The sequence below is a fragment of the Canis lupus genome, chromosome 18 (assembly GCF_048164855.1).
Source record: "Canis lupus baileyi chromosome 18, mCanLup2.hap1, whole genome shotgun sequence".
Classification (NCBI taxonomy): Eukaryota; Metazoa; Chordata; class Mammalia; order Carnivora; family Canidae; genus Canis; species Canis lupus.
Window position 1 is genome coordinate 22,957,027 of NC_132855.1, and position 12,119 is coordinate 22,969,145.

General features: G+C 43.5%; 1 protein-coding gene and 1 long non-coding RNA gene across 7 annotated transcripts in view; one reads left to right on the top strand and one right to left on the bottom strand.

Moving 5' to 3' along the window:
- PALS2 (protein associated with LIN7 2, MAGUK p55 family member) overlaps positions 1-7,689 on the bottom strand; it is a 114,683-nt gene extending 106,994 nt beyond the window's left edge. For 2 of the 6 annotated variants that reach the window (XM_072783744.1, XM_072783739.1), the window contains exon 1: positions 7,467-7,676. The gene's annotated coding sequence lies outside the window, so the exon portion shown is untranslated. Of the gene's footprint in view, positions 1-6,782; positions 6,920-7,466 lie in introns of those variants that run through there. The other 4 variants (XM_072783738.1, XM_072783745.1, XM_072783742.1 and 1 more) reach the window with 4 other exon arrangements.
- A 290-nt stretch (positions 7,690-7,979) lies between these two features.
- Positions 7,980-10,266, top strand: LOC140609481 (uncharacterized). The gene is made up of 2 exons (XR_012011306.1): positions 7,980-8,090; positions 8,616-10,266. It is a non-coding gene; the product is annotated as an uncharacterized lncRNA (long non-coding RNA).
- Positions 10,267-12,119: the final 1,853 nt, after the last annotated feature.

The following is a 12,119-nucleotide window of genomic DNA, read 5'->3' on the forward strand; positions in this document are numbered from 1 at the left end:
AGTTATGTAAGTGTTGTGCTATAATTTGCCCCATACTGAAAAGATAAACTGTGCATGAGGCCAGCCAACTGATAGCTTCCTGGGAGCGGCAAGCTTGAATTTTCATTAGTAAAGAAAAAACAAGGTTACAAAGAATGGAAGAGTATAAAAATGAGCAAAGCAATGGAAATCATTTTGATGCTTGTAGAGATATCAGATCTGGCTAAAATAGATACCACGGTAAGAGACCAAATTCTAAGGTTAGAGCTATATAAATGATACAAGACCCTAAAACCTATGCTGATTTGATTAATAAAGAGAACATTTTATAGAATGTATTATTTTACTAATATTGGCTCTTGTTGACTTTAAAATATAAACATGATCTGGCCCTACACCAGACTAATTTAGAATTCTTTGATAGAGAATAATTATCAAGGATTCTGATGCCTACTTAGGTGGAAAACCCCTGTACCAAAGTCAATTCAAGGCAAATAGGGATCCCTGGGTGGCGCAGCGGTTTGGCGCCTGCCTTTGGCCCAGGGCGCGATCCTGGAGACCCAGGATCGAATCCCACGTCAGGCTCCCGGTGCATGGAGCCTGCTTCTCCCTCTGCCTGTGTCTCTGCCTCTCTCTCTCTCTCTCTCTGACTATCATAAATAAATAAAATTTAAAAAAAAAAAAAAAGGCAAATGACCTAAGGCATAAAAATATTAAGTATATATCATATCTTTGATGTATTCAGCTAAATTGGCTTATCATTTTCCTAAGTGAAAACTCCTCCCAAGATATAGCCCCTCTAGGTTCTGCCACATATTTTTCTCTAAAGCAATCCCTCACACTTCACTTTTTTCATATTTCTCACAAATTGTTCTAGAAAAATTTCAAGCATCTTCAGGTGCCCTATCCACCCCACTTTTCATATCTAACCCAACCAAGATCTAACAATATTTTACAGAACAAAGGAACCATGTAAAAGTTCCATTAATATATTATAAACAATTTATAAAACTGGCCATTTACTGTAATAAAACATAAGTACATTTATCAAATAAAATTCCAAATCACCTCTTACAAAAGATTTCCAAAAGCATAAAATTATGAAGTGGGTCTATGAAAAGCTAAGCACAGTTCATTTCAATCTACTTAAGTGCTACTAAGTAGTTAACTGGTAGGCTCTGAAAGATGCAAAGTATATGGAAATCTCTACCATTTAGAAATGAACTTCACCAGCACTAAGGTAAAAAGAAAGGGTGATCTGAGAAGATGAACTAAACATAATCCTAAAAGGAATCTCCTTTGTGGGGGTTGGGGGTGGGGCAGGGGAGTGAGGTGTGACCTTGCTGGCTTTACCCTAGCCTGGTCTTGTTTCATGACTAAAGCTAAAAATAAAGCAACACAAGTTAATGTTCAGATAATTAAGTTGTAAATTAGCTCTTTCCTCTCCCACAAACACCTACAACAACTTACGCATATTCTCACGTATTTCTATTTACCTTCGTACTCTTCATAAATTTCAATCACATCAAATTCTATTGATGTCTATATCTACCAGCAATGTGAGAGAGCATCTGTTAGTCTCTATCCTCCTCAAAAGTACTATCAAATTCTTTTGGTCCTTCTAATTTGTTAAAATGGTATCTAACAGTTTTAATTTATGATACTTATATGTGAGGTTAAGTATATATACTTAGGAACCATTTGGATTTCCTATTCTATGAATTACCTGTCTATAATCTTTGCTCAACTTTACAGTTGGTCTTTTTCTTATCAATCTATAGGTATTCATTATATATTAAGGAAGTTCGCCTTTTGTCTGCAATACAAGTTGCAAATATTTTCCTGTTTCTATATTATCACTATGCTGGTTTTGATCATTTCTTTCCTTCATGTATGTATCTTATTGTCCTCAAACTGTAAATTCCTTCCATGAAAGGACATTTCTTTTTAATATCCCCAGGACAGTGCTTCTCAGATCTTCTAACTACATATGCCAGAAAAATTTAAAAGAAGGGAAACCAAACTTCCAGAGGGTGGTCAAGGGTGAACATTAATTACCATTGTACCATCTACTTGGGTTGTCTCTCCAATCCAACTTCACACGGTTACAGCAAATACCACCAAGTTCTAATAATACAATATAGTTTGTTGAACAGGGGAGGGATGAGTACTAGATAAATCTTTCCTGTCATCTGAGCTGGTACTTAAACTCAGGAGATGCTGGCAGCCATATTTTCCGCTAAGAGGAGAAGGAAGTGGTTCTCTGCAAGAGAAGAAACAAAGGAAATGTGTGCAGAATAAAGAGATGTAGTGTATTGTGCTGGCACTGGATGGAATTCTGAGTCTCAATCTTTGGATTCCATCAGATGCTCCCTGAATCTTTACAATAAATCTTACCTCTTGTTTACACCACTTAGATGGATTTCTATTAATTACAGCCAAAAGTAGCCTACTTACTACAACTACCATCTCCTCATAGCATTCCGTAAAGGGACACTATAACATCAAAAGTTGAGGAAGGACAGAACCTCAGATTTTTTCTTTCTTGAAGTTATATTTATAAAATGACAGCTGTGTGCCAGGAACAGGTCTAAGTCCTTGAAAAATAGTTAAACAGAAGAGCTACAATTACTGTTTCCATGGGGCTTACACTGTAGTGAGAACAGATAATAAAATTATATATTATATAAATTGTAACATAAATTACATATTATATAAATTATAAATTATATAAAAAATAATTTCAGGTAGTGATAAATGGTTTGCAGAAAAGTTTTTATATAAATTTATATAAATTACAAATTTTATAAAGATATAATTTCAGGTAGTGATAAGTGGTTTGCAGAAATTTTTTTTTTTTTTTTAATTTTTTTTATTTATTTATGATAGGCACACAGTGAGAGAGAGGCAGAGACCCAGGCAGAGGGAGAAGCAGGCTCCATGCACTGGGAGCCTGACGTGGGATTCGATCCCGGGTCTCCAGGATCGCGCCCTGGGCCAAAGGCAGGGGCCAAACCGCTGCGCCACCCAGGGATCCCCAGAAATTTTTTTAATGGTAATGAGATAGAAGGAAATAAGGGTGCTGTCATTCTAAACGGTTGGTTAGTGAATACTGCTTATCTGAGAATACTTGAACTGAAACCTGAAATGATGAAAAGGAGCCAGTCACGTAATGTTTTAGGAAGAGAATTTCAGGCAGAGTGAACAGTCCTAAGTCAGAAACAAACCATGACATTTCTGAGGGACAAAAAGGAGGGCAGATATAGTGAACAGGACAATGTTAAAGAAGTGGTAAAGGAGTAATTTAAAAGAAAAAGATGTAAGTTTGCGAAGTAAGTAGGGATCAGTTCACGTGTAGGAACTAGTAAGCAGTAGAAAGGATTTGAAAATTAACAATCTATACAAAAAACACACTATATTATCTTTAAACCTTATATTGCCTTGCATCAATGATAAATAACTTTAACAAAAAAGGCCTTTAGAAATTACCATTCCCACATATTTGACACAAACCTGAAGTTAGCTAGAAATGAACGTTTCCTAAGCAGAAAATATCATTTCTACTATACCATGAACATTAAAAAAAAAAAAAAATAGGTAAAAAGCAAAGCCATTTAAGAATCTAGGATGATAAAATGATAGAAACTACTTCAAATTCTATCCTATCTACTATGATCAAGAATGTACAAAGGTCTTAGCTACGGAAGAACATACAAACTTCTTTCTAAACTACTATAAACATAATATCCTTTGTTTACTGAGTTCACTATGATTGTATTTGATGTTGCCAAGGTAAAATACCATCAGAAGAGAAAAAGTGGAAACCAGACTTCTGATTTTAAGAATAGCCACAATATAATGGTTGACAAAGTTGTTAGTTTTAATGTTATCTTTACTATGAAAAAGGAAGAATTTCCCCTTTGTGGTGACACTGGATACAAGGGGTGCTTTAACATCTCTTCCTCTGGGCCGCCTTGGTGGCTCAGCGGTTGAGGGTCTGCCTTCGATCCAGGGCGAGATCCTGGGTTCCGGGATGGAGTACCGCATCAGCCTCCCTGCGAGGAGCCTGCTTCTCCCTCTGCTTGTGTCTCTGCCTCTCTCTGTTTCTCATGAATAAATAAGTAAAATAAATAAAAAAAAAAAATCTCTTCCTCTGAAAGCTTTTTAAAACAGATAACCAATCTGTTTGAAGAGGTTCAGTTCAGTATCTCCAGATCTTTCCAGACAACTAATATCTGTGCACAGTAAACAAGTAAAACTACATTGCTACTAAGATTAACATCAGTAAAGTCAGATTATAAAAGCTCTAAAGTAATCCTGAATCTCATCGTTCACGTTGTTAGATAGTTAGCCCACATAACAAGAGACTAAAAAGTAGACTGTTTATAACACAATCTATAAAGAGACATACTTTGTAACTGTGGTGTGAGTTTAAAAAAAAATAAAAGTCACTAGACACCTTGATCGAGACTTGACTCTGAGTGCATCCTTCTCAACACATTTCCAGCAGTTTGGCAAAGTGCCCAGGGATGATTAGCAGCCAGTGTATGTAAGGGAGGGATATGGTCAATCTAAATTGTATCAAGTCTCCCCCCAGTGGTCATAGACAAATAACAAGAAAAGGGGGAAATTGTTGCACCTTCTGTGAGACTGACCAGAAATACACTGTGCAGAACCTGGGCCCTACAAGAAAGAAATAAAATCTTTAATTCAATACTAGCAACCTACCAGTAAAGAGATCTTTTATGCTTCTCTGCTCTTACGATATTCTTAAATGTGAAGCCTATTTTTGGAAGGAAAGAACCTACAGGCAAAATAAAACTAGCATATTTCTTCTCAGTATATATTTTTAAAGGAATAAACAATATCTTCAGACAGCCCAGTATTGGTTTTACCTAAAACAACCAGGTGTTCATTCTCCTTAAAATATATACCAGCACAGCCCTTGCAAGTTAACTACATTTACCTGAAGTAGGGTTCTGTTACAAATTTAGTCATTTACCAAATGAATTGCCTTGTTAAAGAAAATTATCAGTGTTACAAACCTAATGTCTACTTTGCAAAACACTCTTTCAAAAACCACCTAGAACTAGATAATTTATAATACAGTAAGTGATGTCAAACATACAAATGGGTCCTCTTGCTTCTTGTAATATTTATTTTCTTGGTGCTTTTACAATTAGATAGCCTTTGACTAGCACTAACCCTATATTATTTGCAACTCTCGGCAATAATTTGCTGTTACTCACTTTTAACAAAGCCTGGATGTCAAAAATGTGAAAGGCATTTAATTAAAACATCTGCTGTCTTCTAACCATCCATTATTAAGTGGTAAAGTACATTTTAAAAAGATGGTAAATACTCAACTTCAATTTAAAAACAGCCTTTTAAAAAGGTAACACAATTATGGCTGTCTTGGTTATCCCAAGCTAAAAAGGAGGGGAGAGGGGAAGGAGAGAAGCAGGCTGTGTAGTCTTCTGGAACAATTTCAGCTTGAAATGAGACTCAGGGAAAAAAAAAAAAAAAAGCAAACTGCTCCCTCAAATGTTTAAGAAAAATATGATTCATTTTTAAAAAATCCAACAGTTGGCTCAAAGAACAAAAAAACGATTCTGTCTTATGTAGTGCTACCAGACTTGCTTAAGCACCTTAATTTTTCCAGTGTTTATTTAATCTAGAATGTAAAATAATTCATTTTGAAATTCCAGGTGAGAAAGGAATTGAGGAGCATCAATTGGAAAAGGACACACACACACCCAGCTACCCCACTGGTTGATGTTTTTTCATAAAAATATTTAGTGTGCAACCCCCAAAGGATAAAACAGAACAATTAAAAGAGTTACCATTTGAATATTATGTAACCTTGGTCTAAAATAAAAGAAACATGGGACTTTAAAAAAGTAGCATGTTGTGCAAACACATATTTAAATATGTATTTAAATACAGATTTCAGATACAAATGACCTCAAAATGACACAACCCCAAAGTTCTTTGTTTACTGTAATAAGGCCTCAGAAGATAGGTCTATAATCAGGCCCGATCCCTGACCATAACTGCACAGTAGGTACCTAAAAGGAGCAGGATCACCTTAGTTGCGGTGTTCTACGTATGCACCGCAACTATCTCTGCATTGATTACCACCGTGCTACCTCGCCTGAGATGTTCGACATACATAAGTTTCCAAACGACGATTTGCAAGATTTCACGGGTGGAAATGGCTGCTAAACCATACTCCAAACTGAAGAGCCTTTCAACACACCTCAAATGTTCCGAACCACATTACACGGAGACCGATTCAGGAAGCATAAAGTAGAATTCCAACAAGCCCCAAAGGCGTAGGAAAAGAGTAAAAAAAAAAAAAAAAAAAAAAAAAAAAAAACCAACGTGGCTAGCTTGACCTTAACAGGCTGTTTGTAAGTAATGCGGAGAATTTTTCTGAGCTTCCCCATCAGCCTTCAATTCCCTTCCTCGCCTGCCCCCAATCCCCTTACATAAATGCACGCCCCAACTGATGAAGTTGAATGGATGTCCTCTCCAGCTGTAATCCCAGGAGCTGGTGAGATGGGGACTAAACTCCCAATAAAGTGTTAAAAAAAAGTCCTTCTGAAAAAAAAAAAAAATAAAATAAATAAATAAATAAATTGATGGAGATATATCTCCATCAACCAGTCCACAGCCGGTCATCATACCGGCCGCAGGGATCCCTAAATCGACTCCCTCCTGGCCCTCCTCCACGTCGCCTTAAAAGAAAAGAAAAAAAAAGAAAAAATCCCCAGCACCTCTCTGGTTCCAGATTAACGTACCCAGGATCCGAAAGCGAACGGAGGCTCAGCAGCGAACGCCTCCGGAGGAGCGTGTGCCTGGCCCACAACCACTTGGACCAGACGAGTCCCGTGCCTCGGAAGTAGCAGCAGTAGTTGCAGAAAGCCTCCTCCCCCAAGAACTTGGGGCTCGGGAGCACGCCCGGCGCCGGCCCCGAGGGTGTCGGTCGCAGCGCCCACCGCCCCCGGCGCGGCTCTCCATTCATGCCTGGGGCGCCGCTCCCGCCGCGGAGGGTGGGCGCCCGCGCTCGGCTCCCGGCCCCCGGCTCCCGGCTCCCCGGGGCTGCCCGCGCGCCCCCAGCCCGGCCCCCGCCGGCCCCCGCCGGCCCCCGCCGCGGCCGCGCCGCCGAGCGCGTGGAGGGAGAGCCGGGCGCCGCGCGGCGGCGGGCAGCAGGGGCCAGACACGTTGCCGCGCTCCGCCCGCCCGCAGCCCGCAGCCGGGAAGCCGGGGAGCCGGGGAGCCGGAGAGCCGGGGAGCCCGGGAGCCCGGGGCCGGCACAGCGCGCCGCATCTGCGCCTCCGGGCCCGGGCCAGGCGCACGAGCAGCCCTCGCACCGCGCCGCCCGCTCGCCGAGCCCAGGTGCTGCGGGGGCGGGGCGGGCCGGGGTCCCCGCGTGGCGCGCGGCGAGCCCGCTCCCGGGGCAGCCTGGGGCCCCGGCAACTCACCGGCTCGCACCTCGGCCGCCTCCGCGCCGCCGCCGCTGCTCTCCCTCAGCCGCAGGCGCCGCCGAGCAGCCCCATCTACAAACTCGGGGCTCCCAGTTGGGAAACGCGAGAGGCGGCTCTCACGCCTCTCCGCCCCCTCCCTCGGCTCCCCACTCCGCCCCGGCTCCGGTCGCCGCCGCCGCCGCCGCCGCCGCCGCGCGCTCCGCCGGCCTCCCCTCCGCCGCCCTCCTCCTCCCCCCGCTCCTCCCCCGCCTCCCCCTCCTCCCCCGCCCCCCGCTCCTCCTCGCGCCGCCGCGGCCGGGGCGCGCTCCCTCCGGGCCTCGCGCGTGCGCCGGAGCCGGGGAGCGCGCGCTCGGGCGCGAGGAGGCGGCGCCGCCCCCGCGCAGCCCGGCCCCGCGCAGCCCGGCCCCGCCCCTCCGGCCGCGGCGCGGCGACCAGGTGGAGCCCCCCTCCGAGCGCGAGCGCGAGCGCGAGCCGACAGCGCCGCCTGCGCGCCGGGGCCTCCCTCCGCCCGGCCTCCTCCCTCCGCCCGGCCTCCTCCCGCCGCAGGCCGCGGGCGCCCAGTCCGCGCGGGGTCTTCCGGCCCAGACCGCCGCTGTCATCCTGCATTTACCGATAGGCAAGGTGCTCCCTGGGGCAGAAAAGACGCTCCTCCCTGCCGTTTCCAAGAGTTTACGTTCCAAGAGCCGGGTCCTGGGGCACAAAGCCTAAACAGGCGAAGGAGAGCCTCCGGGGAATCTCCTCCCTTGCCCTTCGCACCCCCCCCCCCCCCCCCCCGGTTCTGATGGGTGTTTGGCCGGGTCTGCAACGTTGAGGCTGCCCTTTATGAATTTTCTCCCAAAGGCCCAAAAGGGGGGGTGGGGGTGGGGAGGGGCGTGATTCCCACCCAAGGCACCGGGCTGCCCCGAGAGCTCCTCTCCCAGCGCGGGCAGCCCGTGGAACTCCCAGAGTTGGCTCCGCCGCACCTTCCCCGGACACCAGGTGTTCAGCTCCTCCCGAGCATCTGGCCTTCCCACACCTCCGCAGGGGCAACTGCGCCCCCCTTGCCCCCTCTACTCTCAACTCTGACTCTGCGTAGTGTGGCGAGCTCTGATGAGTGTCCGGGGGTGAGATGACACGTTTTGACAGCGCAGATTTAATTTTTTTCAGTTGAAAGGAACCGAGCCATGCAGTGCAGCGAAGACTCTGGCTAGAAAAACACAGCAAGGCAATCGGAGAACTTCCAGTTCCTCTAACATCTACCTGATTCCACAAGGTGTCTGCGAACCGTCAGACCTGTGATGGGGGCTTTTGAAAAAGCTCTTGTGTTCTTCTTGAAATTGGAGAAAACCTGTGAAGATGTTGTTTAAATTTCACGAAATGTTTACTGCAGTCCTTTCAAACAGTGAGTGTAGAAAGTGCAAGTAAAACTTGACGTGAGGAATAGCCCATCAGGAGACCTCCTCGATGCAGCCTTTGTTGGCTTCTCTTGGGCTTGTTGCACAGTGCTGCAAAAGCAGGATCTTTCCTGGCAAATGTTTGCAGAATGAGTGGATGCATCGTGGTCCTTTGGATTCTGAGATGGGAGTTTCAAACTATTTAGGATCCCCCCCTCTCTGTGAGTGTGGTTAGCATGATAGAGAGGGAGAGAATACTGTGGATGAGGGGTATTAGAAGGCCTGGTTCCCTAAAAAGTGTTTTTTCTTTTTTTTCTCCTTAGCCTCAACCAAGCATCAAAGATTAATTTACTTTTCCAATAGGATCATTAATTTTGCAAACCAACATGCAGGGGGAGTTTGTAGAGTATTAATTGAGAACCTTCCTTCCTGGAACAGCAAACCTGAGGAGGGGAAATTAGAAGCATTTACAGAGACTTGAATGTACAAAGGGGTACAGAGTAGCTTTGAGCACATGTTGCGCCCCTCTCCCTGTCGTCAGGCCTGCTGGACAAAATGAAGTAGAGTGTGTGGTATGCTCAAGAGTGACGCAAGGTGGAGGCAGCATGGAAGAATGAGGTTTCTCTTCCCAGAGATACAGCATAATTTTCAAGTCTTCCTTTTTTCTCTTCTTTGCTTCCCCAGGCTCATTTGCTTCCCACAGGATACCCAGTGTCTCATTCCTGCTGTACGCCACCCAGGCCTCCTCACTTTTCTCCCTCCTGGCCCCCAACTTCACTACATCCCCTGCTGCCCAGCTACTGCCCTGAGCTCTTCTGGAGGTCAGGGGATGAATGTCATTTTGGGGTGTCTTTTTGATCCCTATAGTAAGTACACTTTTATTTTCTCAAGGGTCTTCCCGAAACAATGTCCTAACTTCCTACTCTACCTCCATTCCCTGCAAATAGGAGGAAGTTTTGGGGAGGGAGAGACAGGGGAGTCTCTGCTTCTAAAATTACATATAGACTTCCCTGACTTACAGCTAGGACCTGCCCTGGCCAACTCCCTTATTCCTGCATGCACCAGGGACCCGTATTTGGGAACAGGAATATAGGAACAATGACATTTTATTTGCAATTCTAAATTTATTCTCTAAATAATGACAGCAGCTGTTAGATGGAGGCTTATCACAGTTGTAAGACAGCCTCATCCTCACAACCAGAAAAATGATTGTGCTCTTCAACTATTGCTTCAATTGCTCCTCTTCAGGCTTCTCTTGCCAGTGAAGTTTCTCCTTTAGTGTCTATTTTTATCAAATACTCATATACAGGTTGTATTATGAAACACTTACTACTTTTTATAAATAATATGCCACTTTATGACATCCTCCCCTTCCTCTAAACTTTAAAGGTGGGACATGCCAAAATAAATTTGAAGTGATCTAATAGGAACATTTGGAACTCTCATCATTGCTTGCCGGCCCACCTTTCTGAGAGGTCATAATTTCTGAGACACTACCCATCCATTTCCCGTATCTGTTACAACTTCTTCATTCCAGAAAGGGGAGTGTTATGATTGAAAATGATGGGGAATTCTTCTCTTCAGTGTCCTTAATGATCTGACTTTTCATTTCCTTCAAGGTTACTCTAGAGGGATAGTTTTACCACAGCCCAATATCTCCTAACCATAACTCAATTTAAAGTCTGAATTTTGGTTCTTAATCCCAAAGCATCCATCGTTGGCTTTACTTCCTCCTTCCAATACAAACAAAAGTTTCCATACTTTTAATATGATTGCGTTTTCTTTTCTCTTCTGACCTGCTTTGCTACTTCAGAAACAGAATTTTACTAAAGAACAAGTCCCAAATTTTAGCAAAGCAAGTTACTTGCTCATTTTCCAACTAATCCATCATAATAAAAGCGGTGATGCTCCAGGAATATAGCTTTATGAAAAATTGCAAGTGACATGCATCACAAAGTCCAACCAAGCTTTCCCCCAGAATACTTTATTTAGCTTCACCCCTTTTATCTCTGTTCACTAAGCTAGGTCAGACTCCAATTTCCAGCCTCCTTGCTAACCTTTCTAATTCAAGTCTCTTGCTTGCTTGCTTGCTTGCTTGCTTGCTTGCAATTTTCCCTATGCTTAGAACAGTGCTTTTCATTTTTGGCTATTTATTAGGATCATCCAGGGAACTTTAAAAACAAACAAACAAACAAACAAAAATCACTAATAGCTGAGTCCTGCCTCTAGATTTAATTGTTCTGGCGTGAAGCATGGGCACCACGCTTTTTCAGAGCTCTGCAGGTAATTCTAATATGTAGCTAGAGTTAAGAAAGAACCACTGAAATGAGTCTGCTTCCAAACATTTATACCAAAGCTTCCCAGAACATTGGGGTGACTCCAAATTACCTCAAGTAATCAAATTAAAATACTTAATCCTGTGCTTTAAGACTCTTTGCCAATTGACTAGAATAGTCCCCTTTCAAAACAGCTTAAATTTATCTCCTTCCTAAAGCTTCTCCAGATTAGTCTCACCTGGCTGCCTAAAGATCACTGTTCCCAATTCTCTGAGTATTCCATCTGGCACTGGTTTACAAGCCCCTGGACCACAGTTGATTGTGTATATTATTGTTTTAATCCAGCTTTCATAGATACCTGTCAGGGGCTTTTCTTGTCATCTAAATCTCTCTGAAGTCCCACTAGGTCAACAGACAATCTCAAAATAAACAGAAATGTTATTCTTGGTGGAACTTTCCCCTACCTATCTGAAATCAGAACATTCCCTGACACTATGGCAGTTCATTTTTTGAACACCACAATTAAAGCCAACAGTTATAAAAATTTATGTGTTTAGGGTTGTTTATTGTTTCTTACAAAAAGAAAAACAGAAACAAAACTGTATATGTAGTAATCTCCCTGACTCTCTCTCCTTACAACCACTCATTCACTTACAAATGATTACATATCAAATTTGCTTCCACACCCACCTTTCTATTGAAACTGTCACGACTGAGATTTTTCATTCAAGTGTTGATTCATTTATTTACTCATTTATTAGTGATAAATGCTGGAAATAAAATCATTAACATTGTCAAATTACCCCTACCTTATGGTGGAAAATAATAAGCAATTAAAATATCACGTGATAAATGTTATGTCAGGAGTCTTACAGAGACACAATAGAATCATGGGGGAGAGTCTTAGCTTAGTGTTCAAACAATCCAACTTCTCAGTGTTTGAGGAGGTTGACCAGCACACCCCCACCTTTTAATCTTTTTTTCCTTTCATTTTCCTGATT